The sequence below is a fragment of the Malania oleifera genome, chromosome 4 (genome assembly GCF_029873635.1).
Source record: "Malania oleifera isolate guangnan ecotype guangnan chromosome 4, ASM2987363v1, whole genome shotgun sequence".
NCBI classification, from domain to species: Eukaryota; Viridiplantae; Streptophyta; class Magnoliopsida; order Santalales; family Ximeniaceae; genus Malania; species Malania oleifera.
This window is the reverse complement of record NC_080420.1, coordinates 85,481,942-85,501,042: the sequence shown is the minus strand read 5'-3', so window position 1 is coordinate 85,501,042 and position 19,101 is coordinate 85,481,942. Positions and strand designations below refer to the sequence as shown.

Genomic DNA, 19,101 nt, shown 5'->3' with positions numbered 1-19,101 from the left:
CTAGAAAATATCAATGACAATGCATACACGTTGGATCTACTAGGTGAGTATAAGGTCAATGCAACTTTCAATGTTTCTGATTTATCCCCCTTTTAAGGAGAAAGGGAATGATATGAACCAACCAGCTCTGATTGCATAGGATGATCTGCACATGCCAAGCAAACCCATCACAAGAGCTAGAGCCAAGAAGGTTAAGGAGGCTATGCAAGGACTAATTGAGAAGTTTCTTAAGCAAGAGTGAATAAGGACCATGGACACTAAAGAAAATGATTTTCTTGAAGAGCCTAAGATGGTAAATTGTCTAAAGACGTATGAAATTGAAACCTTAAGCCAATAGGGGTTGTTTGGGGAATTTTCATTATTTTAATTAAAGTATGGGATAAATAGTGAGCCAATTCTGTCAATTAAGCGTGGCATGTGACTTGTACATGTTTCATTAAATGACATGGCACATGACATGTGACTTGCACATGTTTCATTAAATGACATGGCATGCTTATAGTTATGTGGTGCTATTTTATTGGCCAGATTGATGTCATAGCCTATTTTTATTGGTCGAGCTGATGTCATGGGTTTCTTTTATTTTCTATAAGTAGCCAGCTCTTTATTGTATTGAAAAAATGAATATTTTTGGCTGAATACAATTCCAAGTGAGGTTTATTTCTCTTCAAGTTCTTCATTGAACTTTCATCGAACTTATCAAAGAGGCTACATTTGTGGCCTTCATCCATTAATTTGATATTCTTGGTTTGTGCTTCACGTCAAGCAATAGGTTAAGGATCCACTACCATGTTGAATCTTATTTTGGGTTTGGGGTTTTGAAAGATCTAATTTGGGGTCTCCGGACGTTGATTCTTGGGGTCCCGCTAATTACGCGCTTAAACTGCGTAATTAGGTGCTTTAATTCATGCATTGAGGCTTATATTTTTAATTAAATACCTAATTACTCTCAATATTATAGCATGGTGTCCTATTTATAATAATTAGATTTCATTGAGAAAATTATGAATTTTTGGTATTTTTTTTATCATAGGGAATTATCGGCAATTAAAATCGGCACCGCTTCGTATTTTGTGCATAATTTTTTCTTTCGACTTTCGATCGAGATGATTCAATATTCTAGAGAAAGATGAGAAGATTATTGAATACTTCTGTGTTTTAAGATTTGAGCGATACGGGCTCTAAGACGGTCAAACTCGGGCTTGTTTGCCAGGAAACAAAAGGAAAAAAAGAAAAAAAAATATATATATAAAAATCTTACCTTGATGTGAACCGGTCATGCAGCCGGGTCCGGATCCTCTCTCCTCTCCCCCCTCCCTATATATTTTTCTTTCTTTTCCCCTTTCAATTTGAGCCCCCAGCTCCCTCTTCTCTTTACTTTCCCTCTTCTCCCTTCTCTTGTCTGTCTATCTGTATTCCCTCCTCTCAGCCCCAGCCTTCTTTCCCTTCTCTCTAACTACCTCTGCTCTCTCACTGAACCCTTCTCTTCCTTCTTCCTTAACTATATCCTCTCTTCTCATTTCTCTTCCTCTCTTCTCTTCTCCCTCCTGCCCCTGCTCTCGGCCTCACTCTTCCCTCTCCTCTATAACTCCCTCTCAGTCTTCTTCTTCTTCTTCTTGCTACCTCCAACCACTGTCGTGAAGTCAAGAAGCTCACAATTGTGCCACTAATACACAAGAACCACTCTAGCCAAAGCCATAGCCATAGCCACTGCTACCCCTTTCAACCGAGACCTGCTATAGCTGCTGTTCTCTAGCCGAAGTCTCTACAACTGCTGTCCATGGTTGCTGCTACTGTGGAGGAAGACCCGAAACAACCCCTGTTGCGGCTTCAGCTCATGACCAGCAACCTAAACCTCCCCTTGCTGCCAGCCACTTCCACCCTCTTGTGCTGCTGCTACTGGAAGGCAAGACGGAGAGCATCCACACGACTGCTGTTCCAACTCCCACATAGCCAGCTTCTGCTTCCTCCATCTCTTTCTCTTTCTCTTTCTCTTTCTCTTTCTTTTTCTTTTCTTTCTTATATTCTCTTTTAGTTGTTTTTTTTTTTATTATTACTTTTATGAATTGAATCATTGTTATTGGTAGGAATTTATTTACAGTTTTAATTCTTGAATATTGCTTGGGTGTTATTATAAAATTTTATTTATTTCCTTTTTCTCTCAATTAATATAGCACTAGACTTAATTTTGTTTGAGCAATTTTTTTTATTGAAATAAGTTCGGCTTGGTTTCTTTAAAAAAAAAAAGAATAAAATGCAAATAAAAAATAATGTACCTTCTTTAGGATTTAGATTAGTTGTCTTCGTTAAAATTTAAATTTGTTGAGTTCGATTTAGTTCAAGTTTAATTTTATTAAAGTCCAATTTTTTTTATTGTGTTTCCAGTTTCTATTTAGCAGTTGAAGTTTTGAATTTTTGTTTAAGTTATTAATCACATTAAAAATTGGTTTTTGTTTAAATTTGTGATTGATTGAGTTTTTTTTTAGTTGCGTGTTTTAATTTACATATTAAAGTTATTGTTTTTAATCCTCTTTCGAAGTTCAATGCATGTTTCAATTCTTATTCAGTTGTTAAGCATAGGATTTCCTTTTTCCTTTGTTAAATTCAGTGTGTGTTAGGAATTAGAATTTAAATTGCATGTTCATTTAATTTATCAAAAGAAATCTCAAACATCCTAAACAACTTGAATTTGACCTGTGTTCAATTCCATTTTGTTTCTCACTTTCCAATTGGAATTATATAAAATTAGAGATGAAATTGCATTATCTGAGGAGACGATTTGGCCTTTGGGCTAAATATTACACGATAGAACTCCTATACTTGGGATAACTTCCGAGCTGCTCATTTTTCAAATGAGTCAAGTTTTTGACACCTTTGCCAGGGAATATTAGTCTTAATTTCAAATAAGTGTTTTTCCCATTATTTTAATTTTTCTCATAAAAAAAAAGATTAAAAACAAAAAGAAAAAAGAAAAAAAAATGGAATTGAGCTTTGAAGAAAATATGGACCTACACCATGCACGCTTATGGATTTTTTGCAGCTTACATACACCACTGCACCATCTTACACTGTTTTACCTAATGACGAACTTGACTTCATGATACAGCGCGGGAGGACATCATTGATACCTCAGTTCTACGAGATGGAATTTGAGTATCCTTATCGGCACCTGACGAAGTTGGAGTTGACTTACAATAATTTTTTCTTTCATGCTAGAACTAATGAATTTACTAGACTTCGTTTATTTCTTACCTCTTTGAAGGATAGGGCGAAGATGTGATTTAATTCTTTAAGGCCTCACTCTATCTCTAATTGGGCTGATATGAAGCATGAATTTTTGCGTAGGTTTGTCCCTCACAGAGAACTCAATTTTTGTAGAAACAGATTATTCAATTTATGCAGAAGGGTGACGAGACTTTTTGAGCTTCTTAGGAGAGGTTCAAGGATCTGTTAAGTACTTGTCCACATCACGGGTTTGAATCATAGAGGTTAGTTAATTATTTTTTTACATCTCTTACTCCTGATTGCAAACACTTTGTCCAGACCATGTGCAATGGAGAACTCTTCAACAAGGAACCAAATCAGACACTATCATTCTTTGATTACTTAGCTGAAAGTGTCCAACAATGGACTATACAATACGATTAGACACCCATGACAATACAACCTATCAGTGCAATTAGTGGTGGAGAAAAATATGAGTCAACATATTATCCAGATACTCTTCCACCTCAGTATCAACTACAACAGATCCCTTAGAGTTGTGCGCCGTCAGGATTTCAATCTAATGCAGCACCTACTCCGCTGAAGAAGTCTCTTGAGGATGCTTTTTAGCAGTTCATGAAGATTCAAATCACAACTAACAATCAGTATACTCAGACCATAAATGAATTGCGGGACACCACTAATGCGATGAACACGCTGTTGGATATCTTAGAAAAATAGGAATTTCCTGTAGAACCTCAGCCTAGTCCATAAGAATACCAGCAGCAACAGCAACAAAAACATAATGTTTCTCTTGAGATGGCGGAGGCCGTTATTACTTCAAGAAGTGGCAAAGAAGTTTCCCAACTTGAGATGCTCATCAACAGACAACCAGTTGTCTCGGCACCTAAAGTTATTGCTGAGACAGAAGAAGTCAAAGAAAAATCAGAGGAAATGTGCCTAGAAGTGAAGAAGTCACTTAATGAGGAGGCTGAGACTAATAAGCAGTACCAACTTATGGTACCCTATCCTCAGAGCTTCGCAGCCATGGAACCGTCACTCCCAACTGGAATAAATGTCAAGGAGTCCAATGTTGAAGCAAATCCTCGCAGCGATAGATGATTAGCATACCCAATAAAAGGGTGACCAGAATGGTGAGAGTTTAATTTTCAAAGAACCAGGTAAAATTTTTAACGTTGATGCTTGTGAAAAACCAAAGGTAACTACTCTGACAACTTTGCCTCAAAGACCGGATCTTAAGGAAGTGACTTTCCTAGAAAATATACTAAATAAAGATCCTTTCTTATTAAAACAAGGAAGGTAGTCTACACATGTTTTGTCTGGTACCTTAGGACGTATTGATTTATTTGAGACTAACTTTTGTGCAGGTAACAAGACTGATTCATTGTAGCGATTCAAATTTGGAGACTCTCCTGTTCAATTTATGGACCTGCATCCACCAAATGAAATTCCTCCAGAGCCTCCGCCAAATAGACTCTGATGTTTTCCTTTCCTTTATTTATTTTTTTTTTTTTTTACCTTGTTTTAAGTACATTTTTTGTACTTTCAATTTTTCTTTTCCATTACTTCTCCACCCAAGTACGCCCCACTTCTCCCGTGCACATCTTTTTTATCTCCCATATGTTTTCACATTAAGAACAATGTTTCACTTTAGTGGAGGGGGGGTGATAATTTGTATATGACACTGTGCACATCTACTTGCTGGGTTTTATATTAATTAATTAAAAAAAAATATTAAGGAATTAACTGACTTATGCCATGATGAACATTGACTTATACCCTTCACATATTCACATATAACCTAAAAATTACACGCTTGAGTCATTTATGTATAGTTTCTCTTTATATGATTCAATAACTCCATGAAGAATTGATTGGTAGTACACTCGTATTAATTTGGCTATATAAACTTTTGTATTTACATGGTATCTCATGAGGCTGAAAATACATGTTCACATGACTTGTAGCACTTAGGGTTCCTTGTGAACACTGAGAGAGCGCATGTGGCGACTATGACACCTTGTGAGGTATTGTTGAGCCATCTATCATTCTTTTGAGCTTTTGACGTCAACTCGGAGTTCATGAAACTCAACTTTCCTTTTTTTCTTCTGGATATTCTTTGTACACTAGTCTATGTTTTTGACTTGCTAGCCTAGAGGTGACATTTAGTAGGGAGATAGAAACCTAGGTCTTGTAGCCTACTCAAGATGTGAAGGCTGAATCACCCCTAGAAATAGACTTAGTTTATGGACTACTGTTCAAGCTTAATTCCTATTGGTGGTATGAAGATAATATAAGAAGTGTTATAATTGTCCTAATTGACCAAGAAAAGACAGAAATTGAAGAATGAGTAGAAGAAAGAATAAGAAAAATAGAAATGCACATAATTGAAGTGAAACATTAATACCTGCGCCACACAAATACAACAAAAAATCAAGGACACGATACATGTTCTCCACATATGAAGACTCTTCAATCGCTTAACGCTTCATATGTATTCATGCCTGGTTTATGAATAAGTTAATCCATGGTGGTCTCGGTTGGATATGGCAAGTAGGTGAGAAGATACTAGGGTGAAGGACCCGACACCTCACAAATAGGTTGGATCCTTTTCAAACTAGTCCACTACATGCAATTAGCGTTTGTTCCTTGCAATATGTGGGATGCTTGATCGCGACACTCCTCCTCACATATGATGAGTGAACCTATCCTTTTTTGAGTATTTTTTAGGGTATACTAGTTAGACCGCGTCAAAACAACCATTCCGTAGGTGTCCACTGGTATCCTAAGTGTAACGAGTCACACACATCACACATTCTTTGAGATTTTACCTGTTTATACTCAAATTTATATGACCGCATTAATTCTAAATTGTACTGTTGGTTAACTTCATGAGAGCATACTATTCTAAATTTCTATATAATGATAAAACTTGCATGAGTGATGTGCTTCGGAATTGTGTGCATTAAATATGAACGGGCTGGTGTGAAATTTGGTTACATTCCTGTATGTGAAATGGTATGATTGTGTTGCATGTGCATTCATCTCATGTTTTTTGGAGTTAGTATTTTTGGATACCGCCCTGGAATTTATTCACGTTATTTGCTAGAGACTATCAAAACGTTAGTTGGAGTGGTATGATTACGCGTTTAAATTACCTAATTAGGTGCTTTAATTCATGCATTGAGGCATATATTTTTAATTAAATACCTAATTACTCTCAATATTTTGGTATGGTGTCCTATTTATAATATTTGAATTTCGTTGAGTAAATTACAAATTTTTGGTATTTTTTTATCGCAGGACAATTATCGGGAGTTAAAACCAGCACCTGTTTGTATTTTGCGCATACATTTTTTAACGGAGTTCTGATCAAGATGATTCAAAATTCTAGAGAAAGATGAGAAAATTATCTACAACTTACGTGTTTTAAACATCGAGCGATAAGGGCTCTAAGATGGTCAAACTCGGGCTTGTTCGTTAGGAAATAAAAAGAAGAAAAAAAATAAATATATATATAAATCTATGACCCGGCCATGCAGCCGGGTCCGAGTCCTCTCCAAGGGTGTACGCTAGGGCTGGCCTCTCCCCCCTCCCTATATATTTTTCTTTCTTTTCCGCTTTTAGTTTGAGCCCCTAGCTCCCCCTTCTCCTTACTCTCCCTCTTATCCCTTCTCTTGTTTGTCTCTCTGTATTCCCTCCTCTCGGCCCCAGTCTTCTTTCCCTTCTCTCTAACTCCCTCTGTTCTCTCGCTGAACCCTTCTCTTCCTTCTTTCTTAACTCTCTTATCTCTTCTCCTTTCTCTCCCTCTCTTCTCTTCTCCCTTTTACCCTTGCTCTCGGCCTCACTCTTCCCTCTCCTCTCTAACTCCCTCTCAATCTTCTTCTTCTTCTTCTTGCTGCCTCCAACCACTGTCGTGAAGTCGAGAAGCACACAGTTGTACTGCTGATACCCGAGAGCCACTCCAGCCAAAGCCATAGCCACTGGTGCCCCTTTTAACCGAGACCTACTGCAGCTGCTGTAGCTGCCATTCTCCAGCCGAAGTCCCTACAGCTACTGTCCATGGTTGCTGCGGCTGTGGAGGAAGACCCGAGACCACCCCTGCTGCGGCTTCAGCTCCTTGCCAGCCACCCAAACGTCCCCTGCTGCCAACCACCTCCACCCTCTTGTGCTACTGCTACTAGACGACAAGACGGAGAGCATCCACATGGCTGCTATTCTAACTCCCACACGGCCAGCTTCTACTTCCTCCATCTCTCTCTCTGTCTCTTTCTTTTTCTTTTCTTTGTTATCTTCTCTTTTAGTTGTTTTTTTTTTATCATTACTTTTATGAATTCAATCATTATTATTGGTAGGATTTTATTTAAAGTTTTAATTCTTAAATATTGCTTGGGTGTTATTATGAAATTTTATTTATTTTCATTTTCTCTCAATTAATATAGCACTAGACTTAATTTTGTTGAGCAATTTTTTTATTGATTAAAGTTTGGTTTGGTTTCTTTAAAAAAAGAAAAAAATAACAAAAAGAAAAAAATATACCTTCTTTATGATTTAGAGTAGTTGTCTTCTTTAAAATTTACATTTTTTTGAGTTCAATTTAGTTCAGGTTTAATTTTATTAAAGTCCAATTTTTTTTATCGTGTTTTCGGTTACTATTTAGCTGTTGAAGTTTTGAATTTTTTGTTAAGTTATTAATCCCATTAAAAATTGGGTTTTGTTTAATTTTGTAATTGATTGAGTTTTTTTTAGAATTGCGTGTTTTAATTTACGTATTAAAGTTATCGTTTTTAATCCTCTTTCAAAGTTTAATGCGTGTTTCAATTCTTATTCAGTTGTTAAGCGTAGGATTTCCGTTTCTCATTGTTAAATTTAGTGCGTGTTAGGAATTAGAATTTAAATTGATGTTCGTTTAATTTGTTAAAAGAAATCTCAAACATCCTGAAAAACCTGAATCTGAACTATGTTTAGTGTCATTTTGTTTCTCACTTTTCGATTGGAATTTCGTAAAATTTGATATTAGACTGCATTCCCTGAGGAGACGATCTGACCTTTGGGCTAAATATTATACAACAAAACTCCTATACTTGGGATAACTTCTAAGCTAGTCATTTTTCAAGTGAGTCACCCGCATCAGATAGTATGATTGTAATCAACTTAGATTGTAAAAAGGTTATACTAGACTAAAAGTTTTGTATAGAAAATTTTAAAACCCAATTCACACTCCCCCCACCCCCCCCCTCTCGGGATTACACCTTTATTCTCACTATTCATTTTGAGTGGCTTAAAAATAATCTAGAACTTGATCTTTATATCAACAAATTGTAATGCACCATTTCCTAGACATAGTAATACTTGAAGTTTTTATGCTTGCTTCCCCTTTGAAAAATGGGATTCTTTGTCAATAATAACAACCTTATTATCACAAAAAGTGTTTGTAGAATTATCTTGATGGTGCTATAATACACCAAGTATCCTACGTAACTAAAAATCGCTTAAGTAACACAACAAGTAGTTGTAATAAACTTTGTCTTCAACATAGAAGGAGAAACTACTTACTACTTTTTAGAAGTCTATTAATAGTCATATTTCCCCAAGGGTTGTAACATAACTTGATTGAATATACGCAAATTGAGCTAGAAACCAAAGAAAAAAAAGGATGTAGCATAGGATGATTGACTGACTATATAATGGCAGTCGACTAACCCTATTTTTCTTCTTTTCTTTAACGCCACTTGATAGTGGTTTTGCCGCCCTTTGTAGGCGGTCGACAAGTCCAGTGAAAATTCAATTTTGTTGCATCATTTTCATTTGTTTGACTAATAGATCTAGGCATTGCCAAGTGTCCTGGTAGTTGCCACGTGACATGCAACGACGAAGGCAATTGGTAGTTATTGGTTGGTTATTTTTCATTTGAATTTGAAAATTTGAAATTCATATCTTGAGTTTTTTCCCTTCATATTTTAGTGGTTTATAAATAGACCAAGGGGGACACATTTTGTGGCATGTCCAAGTGGAGGTGAAAGTGAAAGTCATAGAAGATTTCATGTGTTTGGGATTAGAAATGAGAGGTTGTATTTTGGACATTTTTTTTAAAGGAATTACACTTTATTATCTCTTCTTACTTGAAGATTCTTTGGGGGTGTCTGTATTCTAAAGAGTATCTACACTTAATCGACACTTGCAACATTCATATAAGATCTGTCTTGTAATTTTACTCTTGTGTTTTCAAGTTTTATTTTGATTTTTGCATAAAATCATGCATGTTATGACATAGGTTGTTTACGTTTGTTCTTGCATGAAAATTTGCATTTTTATAATGTAAGATGTCACTTAGGAACATTAAAAGTGAATTCATTATTCAAATCCAAGAAGAATTTGCATAAAAGTGCATGAAATTTTGTTGCGCTACAATAATCGATTGACCATCCTCTATCGGTGGTGAATGAATTTGTCTAGCGGTCATATTTTTTTATCATTTTCTTTGGACTTTTTTTCCGAATTTTCATAAAGTTAAAGTATCAAAACACATACTAGAGTGTATAATTGAGTCAATATAATGTATTGATTATGTGATTTCTTGATTATTTTCGTGACTCCATTCTTGAAGTTAGTATTTCCCTCTCAATGCTGAGCGTCTGAGGTTCGATCATGAAGACGTTTGGTTTTCTTGTTATTGAAGAATCAGTTTAGAAAATGGTTGAAAATGGCAGGTGCATCCGTTGGAAATGAACTGCAATTACAGTGATAAAAGAAAGCCGCAGGGGCTGGGGCTAAAACAGGGGAAGGGAAGGGAGGAAGAGAAGTGCAAAAATAAAAAATTGTTTGAAAAACGCTGGATCATCCAACGTTTTCTGGCCATCACGTGTCAGTGGGCGGCGAGCTCTCTTGGATGAAAAGACACTAGACCATCCTGTGTCTTTTGTTTAAAAAATATTGGATGGTTCAGCATTTTTTAGAACGCATCAAATGGGAAAATAAAGTTCTTCCGAACTTTTCTTAAATGTTTTTAAATAAATTAAAACCAAATCTGGAAAAACACTCTTACAGGGAGGCTTCTCTATAACTAGGAGCACTGTGCATGGGAGACGATACATGCAGAAGAGGGGAGAAATTCTATAGGAATTTATGCCCACAAAAAATAATAGGAATGAGCGGAAATGGAGCTGGAATATTGGCGGAAAAAAAAAAAAAAAGTCTAATATGGAGTAATGGTGTTCTACTGTTGAATGAAATGGAGGCTGAGGGAGGGTTCTGAACGAAAGAAACATCACTCCATCGAGTTTGAGAGTGAGCTGCGGATGGAGAGAAGGTAATGTGACTTGGCTGGAAGGAAGAGCAAGCTGATGATCTGATGAAGTGTTGGGAGATTGCTGGAATTCATTAAGAGAAAGAGAACTTTGCTTTCTCAAAAAGAAGGTAGGTATCAAGTTCATATTATCTGTAGTTTGTGTGTGCTTATGGTCCAGTATAACACCTGTATCTTGCACTATGGCATGGGAGTCAATTAGAAGAAGAAGAACAGATAGAGGGGTCGTGCCTATTCGGCTATGGCAGAGGGAGAGCATGGCCGTGAGGAGTTGGCGACGACCGGGGCAGACAGTGGCGGCGGCCGCGCCCAACCCACTGTATTTCCTTTCTCTCAACTTTTTATTATTTATTTAATGTTTTTAAACATTAGGCTATTTTCGATTCTAGTGAACCCACTTTACCATCTTTTAGCTTTGTGATCCGTGAATAGCAGTTATATACATTTCTTTTGACTCTTCATCCTTTTTGTTTTGCATGTGGTGGAGGCCAACCGGCCGTGATTTATGTAAAAATTTTAGAAAATTCAGAAAATTACAAAAAAATAATAATAATAATTGAAATTTGTGTTTTATTATTTTTCATCAAAATAAATATTTTAAAATATTATAAAAGCAATTAAATATTAAACAACGTCAATATCTTCAAAAAATCATGACAATAAAAGGCAAGGGATAAAAATATTTTAAAAAATAAAAAAAAAATTTGAAAATCTCAAAAATAGAGAAGTCGAAAAATCATTAAAAATCTAAAAAATTGAAATAAAATTCATACAAATCTTGGAAAATAGTGAAAAATCTTGAGAAAATAGCAAAAAATATAGAAAATTCTGGAAACATTTCTTGACCCCCTAGAACCCCTTTTCCACTTATTTGATCTTTTATTGTTAGACTTTTGTATGTTTCAGAGGAAAAATTTGCATGGTAGCTTGCATGTCTCTTTCATTTTATATGAGCATGTGCATGTGGGTGTGTGTGTCCCCTATGATAGAAAAGCATGTTGATTGGGATTATGTAATCCTCATTTAAACCTTAGGGATGGTGGATTGTCGATAATTAATCTGCAGATGGTAATTTGGAAAAGGACAATTGTTTTTCTTCAAATTGCCTAGGTGAGATGTATTTTACATCCTTGAATGAATTCTAAATATGGTGTAAGTGAATTCAATATTTAAAGGTCAATAATTCACTAATCAATAGATTAATTGCATGAAAATATCAATAATTATTTCAACAATGACAATTTGAAGAGGGATAATTGTGTTTCTTCAGATTGCCTAGGTGAGATGAAGTTTACATCCTTGAACAAAATTCTAGATGGGGTGTGAACAAATTCAATATTTAACAGCTGGAAATAATAATTAGGAGTTAATTGCATGTCATTTGATAGAATTTGAAACAATAAGAGGTTAATTTGGTACCTTTTGAAAAAAAAAAAAAAAAGTGTGTATAGGGTACTCATACCTTCTCCTGGCATAACTGCGTTCTCAAACCTGACTCTAATAGCAGATCATGACTATCGATTTCCTTGGACCTAGGTGTAACTTAGAAACCAATGAACGAATAGTAATTAATTTTGTGTTTTAACCTCACCTAGGATAAAGTAGGTAAGTGGCGACTCCATAGACTTATTTACCCATTATCTCACATTTACCATATCTTGTCGAGCTCGCCACTCAATTGAAGTGACTTGGAGATTCATCCCCCTCCCCCCCTTAAGAAGGCGACCCTTTGTGATGTTGAACACAAACTTTGCATTATTATGTTTTTATTAATTTTTTTATCATGACGTGATCTTAAGTAATTGTGCATGATATTGTCAATATTATTTCACTATCAATGCAACACATTTGATGATACTTGTTTAACCCTTAAATTCTTGAATTGTGTTTTTTCTCCAACCAAACGTGCATCTTGACTTGCTCTTGCTTTGGGTCTCTTGTAATAGGGGCTTACCACCCTAGGTCTCTTGCAGTATAGGCTAACCACCCTTTGCATCTTGTAGTAAGACTGACCACCCTAGGTCTTTTGCAGTATAGATTGACCACCATGGCTCTCTTGCAATAGGAGCTAACCACCTTGGGTCTCTTTTAGTAAGGCTCACCCTAGGTCTCTTGCAATAAAGGTTGACCATCTTGGGTCACTTGCAAGTAGGGGCTAACCAACTTGGGTCTCTTGTAGTTGGGTTGACCACCTTGGGTCTCTTGCGGTAGAAGCTCACTACCATAGGTCTCTTGCAATATGGGTTAACCTCCCTGGGTTGCTTACCATGTGGATTGTCCATTTTGTGTCCTGCTCAAAGGTTGAGTACTATTGATCTTACTCCTTTGGTAAAGAACCTTGTTGTTGACATTTTGAGTCCTATCTCGTTTTTGATAATGACAAATACAAGGTATTTAATGTTTGCCGAATTTATGTGCAGGATCAAATTGGCAAAATCATATGGCGGCACACAGTGGCTTGAAGTAAAAGAAGACCCTGAATAGTCATTTATTGTAATTTATATTATGTTTAATTCAGCTCTATAATAGTAAAGTAGGAATGGTTTTTAATAATTGATGTGCATCATGCATGTAGGAACCTATAAGCTCAAGACCATAAAGTCACCTTAGGGATCGATCGATTCCGGGTTTTTGGGACTAACTCAAATAGGCCTTGGAAAAAACCCTAGGTCCTTGCACTAGCACTTAATAAAGTCCCCAAAATCACACGTGCTATAAAAGGAATTTATTAAATTGAAACAAGACTTAAAGGGCTAATATAGTGAGGTTTCGGGCGACCGAACCTTGGTGTTCAAAACACCTCAGTCGACCGAACCGTTGAATGAGTCAGTGTGTTGACCTAACTTCGGGCGACCAAACCAAAAAGGACTTCACCATCCTCGGTCAACCGAATATGTAACCTGTCCTTTTCCAATAACTCGAGCGCCTGAACTTTACGTTCAAAATACCTTCAGGCGGCTGAACATGTGAGTTCGATAAACCGAACTCAGGACCAGGCGACCGAACCTCTGACATAATGGAAAATTGCCTAGGTCAGCAAATCGAACCCTTTTTCAGGCACCCGAACGTTGAAAAGTTATTTTTTCTGTTGTGTCTGTTCAGACGACCAAACCAAGGATCAGGCACCAAAAACTCTCGGGTTGGCCTAATTTTTATCGAGGTTAAATGGGGTTAAACAGGGTTAATTTTCTTAAACTCTTTTAAAATAAATTTAATAATACCTCTGGTGTCCCCAACTGTTATAATTTGTGTCATGCCTATATATATGGCCTCATTTGCTCAAATTAGTGAGGGATTAGCATTTTGATTAAGTGAAAATCCTCTAAAATTTTTCAAAGCCTATTTTTCATAAAAAACTTATACTCTCTCATACACTCATTCGTTTGCTAAACCAAACCTTGTGAGAGTTATTTAAGTGGTTATACAATATCCTCATTTGTTAGGAAACTCTCATTGTATTGTGTTTTTGATTTTCGGATTGAGAGTTGAGCATAATACTTTTCCCTCGATTTTATTTGATAAATCAGTGTGTGGAAAAATCTAGTGGCTAGTGAGTCTTTGCATTATCATTGCAAGACTCATTGAGCTTGTATTTTTGAGTGTGCAAAAATATTTTCACAAGCTTTGTTTTTGAATATCTCTTTGTGCTTTGATATTGAGAAAATATTTTTTGAGATATTCTAATTACTCTTTGTACAAATCTTTGAAACTCTAAACTGTGATTAAGATTTTCATCTTTACATAGTTTCATAGATTAGCTTGTTGATACACTCTTGTACTTAAATTGAGATAGTTATTACCTTGACTGTTGTTTGCACATATGCACCATTGATCTTATAGTTCTTACATTATTGGTGTGCGTTGATTAATACTAGTACAAATCCGCTTGGTTGAGAAGCATATATTTTGTACACATCTTGTATTGTAATTGATTATATTCCAGGCGTGGGTTTGCAGAGGAAGATTTGCCCTGGTAAAAGTCCTGGATTGGCTTTGACCCAGTTAGGAAAGTTCGGCGCACCATCCTGGTAAGGTGTAGTTGAAGGTTAAGGCCAACCCCGTTAATTGACCTAGTTGTATACAGTGCGACTCCACCTGTTAAGTAAGTCGTAGTGGAAACCCTCTTGCTTGTGAGCTTGAGGTGGGGACAAAGACAGTATTGGTCGAACCCCGATAACATATCGTGTGCACTTTACATTTCCACAATTTATTTACTACACGTGTATTATGAATGTTGCGCATGATTTTATTTTTGCATCTTACATTTATCTGCGCATTTGGGTTTATATGTATATAGACAAAACCAAGGTTGAGTATTACTACTGCTGATTTGGATATACCTAAAAATAAATTTTAAATACCCAATTCACCCCCCCCCCTCTTGGGAATACACCAAAGTCAACACTTGTTATCAAATGATATTGGCAATATCATATGCATGACTTGTGATAATTAAATCATTCCAAACATTTTATGAATCTCTTTTTTTTGTGCATTTCTTTTGTTTTATTTATTACAATGCTTGTCTATGAACTGCAAATTATTTTCTAGGAAACCATCATGACGAAAAGGCAATTACGTGTTTGCTAGCTATTTTAGATCAGCGCATTGTCTCACATGAGGCATGTTAGGATAGATTTGAACATTCCGAGTGTCCCAACGTCCCAAAAGGTCAACCCCAAAAAAGGGATTGGATCAGGTCTCCGGATCATCTCGACTAAGTGGTGAATTCAATATCATTTGAAGCCTGGTGGGGTATATAAGACTAAGAAATGAGTTATTTTAAAATTAAATGGAATTGTCACTGACCTATTTATTTTAGGTGCAATTAGAACACCTAATTAACATACCACTAGCTCACTAATCACTAAACTATGTCTAGGTCCAATGAAATCAGTAGTCCATGATCTGTGTTGTAACGTCCTTAAGAAGGAGTCTAGAATGGCGAGGGGTAACAATAACATTGATGGCTTGATTGAATTGCCACTAACCTGTTATTTTCCTAGGTGCGATTAGTTTACCTAATAACCATTCATTGGTTGGTCTTTAGACTAATCCTAAAGTTAAGGAACTAGTAGTCTCGGTATACTTTTACCAAAATTAGGATCGAGAGTACAGTTACATGAAGGGAATATATTTGGAACCCCTACACACCTATTCTATGAACATTACCTAACTAACTATGATCTAGCCCAGATTAACTTAGAAAATCCTTAATTGACTCTTAAAAAAAACTAATAAACATTAAAATTTCAAAAGAAAATGTAAATTCAAGTGCGATTTAGGAATATCTAATAAGACCTCCAAATGAGGGGGTCTTATTAGATAAACCCCATCAAAACTATTATAAGTGAGATTTGAAATACTTCTTTACCTTTTATTTTATTATCGGGTCGTACACATGCACACACACACAAAAAAAATATGATATATATATATATATATATATATATATAATGACCATTCAAATGCATCAAATTTAAGCAAAACAAAATCTCGAAAACATTCTCCAAACTCCACAAATTTTTCTAGAATTTTCTGGAATTTCCCAAGATTTTTCTGTAATTTTTAAGATTTTTAAAGAATTTTCCTCAATTTTCTTTATATATATATATATATATATATATATATATATATATATGATTTTTAAGTTTTTTTTTTTTTTTAATTAAAAAATATATATATATATATGATTTTACTTTTCTTCTTTTTATTTTTTTATTTTTTTTTTATTTAACCTTCCTAAAGTGCTTCCTAATTTTTTTAGGATTATGTAAATATTTTTCTTATTTATTATTGATTTTCAAATGACATGAAAGTAAAAGAAGAGAAAATAAATTTGTTTTTTTTTTTTTTTTTTTGGAAAGAGGCATGTGGCAATTTTTTGTAAGTCCTGACCTCTAAATTCTTTCCTAAATCAATGGCCTCCATGATGACACGTGTCACAGAAAGAAACACAAAATTGAAGACACAAGAAAGCATAATCTTACTATATTTATTAAAAACAAATCAACTAAGTCTACTACTCCCAATTTCACTCTTTAAACAGCACAACCCCACCTTTGAATTCTTTAAATCTCTCTTTTACCTTTATTTTATTCTTATTAAAAATAAGTTCTATGCCTTTCCCATCCTTCTCCTTCTTCTAATTTCTTCCCCTTTCTGCTTTCAAAATCCAATTGATTTTCAAAACCTTGAACAAATTTTGACCCCAAAAAATAATTTTCCTTTGTGAATTAGTTTTCAAACCCAAAATAAGCATGATTAATAGGTTCAAGAATATCAAATTGGATGAAACTGAGTTATGCTACTGATATGACTTTTTGTCTTCATTCACTAGTTCAAGGGCATGAATGTGATGTCTTTGTTGCCCTCATAAGATAGTAGCATGATTGGATTAATCTATATTGTCAAATTCAATATCTATATTTCTCTCTCCAGCGAGCTTTATGACAAAATCTTTGAATATAAAATATTTTTAAAGAGGATGACAAAGAATCCGATGGTAGTTACAGTAATTTAAATCATCAGTCCTCCCCATTTCCTTAAGTCTTTTACATTCTAGAAACTCAATTAATTTATCTTTTAGTAATTAGTCAAACAATTCTAGAATATCTAAACGAGGGAATGGATACTATTCCTCCCCTCGTTCCCTTAAACTAGGTCATATCCTTTCACCATTTGGTCGATAATTAAATTCCCATTCTTCCTTCTTATTTTTCCCTTATTTTTATGGGGGCAGTGCTCACAACCATAAAATCTTTGGTTGAACTTTTTTATGGCTTAGTATCTTTCTTTACTTCCTCCTTTTCCTTCCTTCTTTCCTTCCTATGATCAACCACATGGGGGTTTTGGTTACTGTGACTTGCAATACTTATGTTAGCCTAAGTGGTTACATGATCCTAATTGTCGTATTTTGGTGATAACAACTTATTAGTGGTTCTTAGTTAAACTAATCTTTGCATACTAAGTTGTGATAGGTTTAAGTGGCGAAATCACATAGATACAAGTTTTGTGCAAAGATCAAGCGAACATTCTCATAGGCAAAGATAAAGTGGATACTCAATCGGAAAAGCTCCTCAAAACAATTGTAAAGTCATGTGTATAATGATGAGTGTTTGAGGTTGTTTTTATTGTAACTCTTATAGTTCTGATTCGGGCAAGTTTATTTAGCAAGAGTTCAGAAAATTGCATGTGCATACCAGTTTATAAGAGCATATAGTATTTCACTGAGTCATAAGTTTAATACTCATGGTTTTCAAAGGCAAAACAAAGAGTTTGACAAAAATATCCTGTTGACTTTTTAGTCAAATCCTTGTTTTGATTATGACAAACCATAGTATCTCATATGTGTGCTTTAAGTACTTGAGCAGGTTAGCACAGATGATGATGCAATATGAAAGCCGGGAAGCACTCAAACGAGTACATCCTTTGGCGTAATCCATGGAATCCCTGAGGAGGAGAGCATGAAGCCTATATCTGTTTTTAAGTTGTATTTTTATATTTACTATTTGGGTCTGTAATTATAATCCTTGGTTTGTAATAATTAATGCATGGCATGCATAATAGGACTATAAGCTCAAATGACCATAGGAAAACCAAATGACCGTAGGGCACCGTTCGATCGACCGATGCCGAATTTTTTAAGGTATATGCTCAAAAGACCTATATTGACCTTAGGACTCCCTATACTACATAAAAATATGTGACCGAACATGCATTTTTAATGCATTTCGGTTCTAATCCCTTTGTATATAAACCCTATTCATAAGATCATTTAAATTTAAGAAGATATGACATATTTTTATGTAGTATAGGGAGTCCTAAGGTCAGTCTAGGTCTTTTGAGCATTAGAACCGAAATGCATTAAAAATGCATGTTCGGTCGACCAAACCGGAATGTATAAAAGTATTCAATCAACCGAAACAGTTAGAGGTCAACATTTTGACCATAGCTCGGTCGACCGACTAGAAATATATGGGCAATGCCCTGCTCGACTAAACCCCCACGTGGGAGATTCCAACCTCCTGGTTGACCGAACTTCATAGTTCAAAATGACTTCGTTGACCAAACTGCGCGGATTTGGAAAATCGTCTGTCAAACCCTCAAAATGGTTGATTATCTTCTCAGTTCATTTTCTCCACGGTCAACCAAACTGTGTCACTCGGTCAACCGAACCTTAAGTTCGATCGACTGATGCTTTTGGGTTGGCGAGAATTACCGAGGTTAAAAACACTATTAAAATTTATTAACCTCATATAAACTTTTTCAAAAATGCCTAATATGTCCCAAACGGTTAGATTTTATAAAGAATCTATATATACCCCCTCATAACTCAAAATTAGCAAGATGATTAGTTAGAAAATCCTCTCAAATTTTGATATCATATTTTCATCTTTCTAAGCTTATTTTTCATCTTTTCTTTGTTATTTATTTGAAAAATCATTTTCAAGAGAGTATTCTTTATCTTGGGTATTTATCTTTTACAAATCATATTGCTTATGCTCTCATATCTCATTCTTTTAAAAATTATTATCTTGAGAGTAAATTCAAAGTTGTTCTCCATATAT

At 35.3% G+C, this 19,101-nt stretch overlaps 1 non-coding gene across 1 annotated transcript; it reads right to left on the bottom strand.

Moving 5' to 3' along the window:
* Positions 1–3,368: 3,368 nt before the first annotated feature.
* Positions 3,369–3,476, bottom strand: LOC131154676 (small nucleolar RNA R71). Its single transcript, XR_009136592.1, has one exon. It is a non-coding gene; the product is annotated as a small nucleolar RNA R71 (small nucleolar RNA).
* Between the last annotated feature and the right edge of the window lie 15,625 nt (positions 3,477–19,101).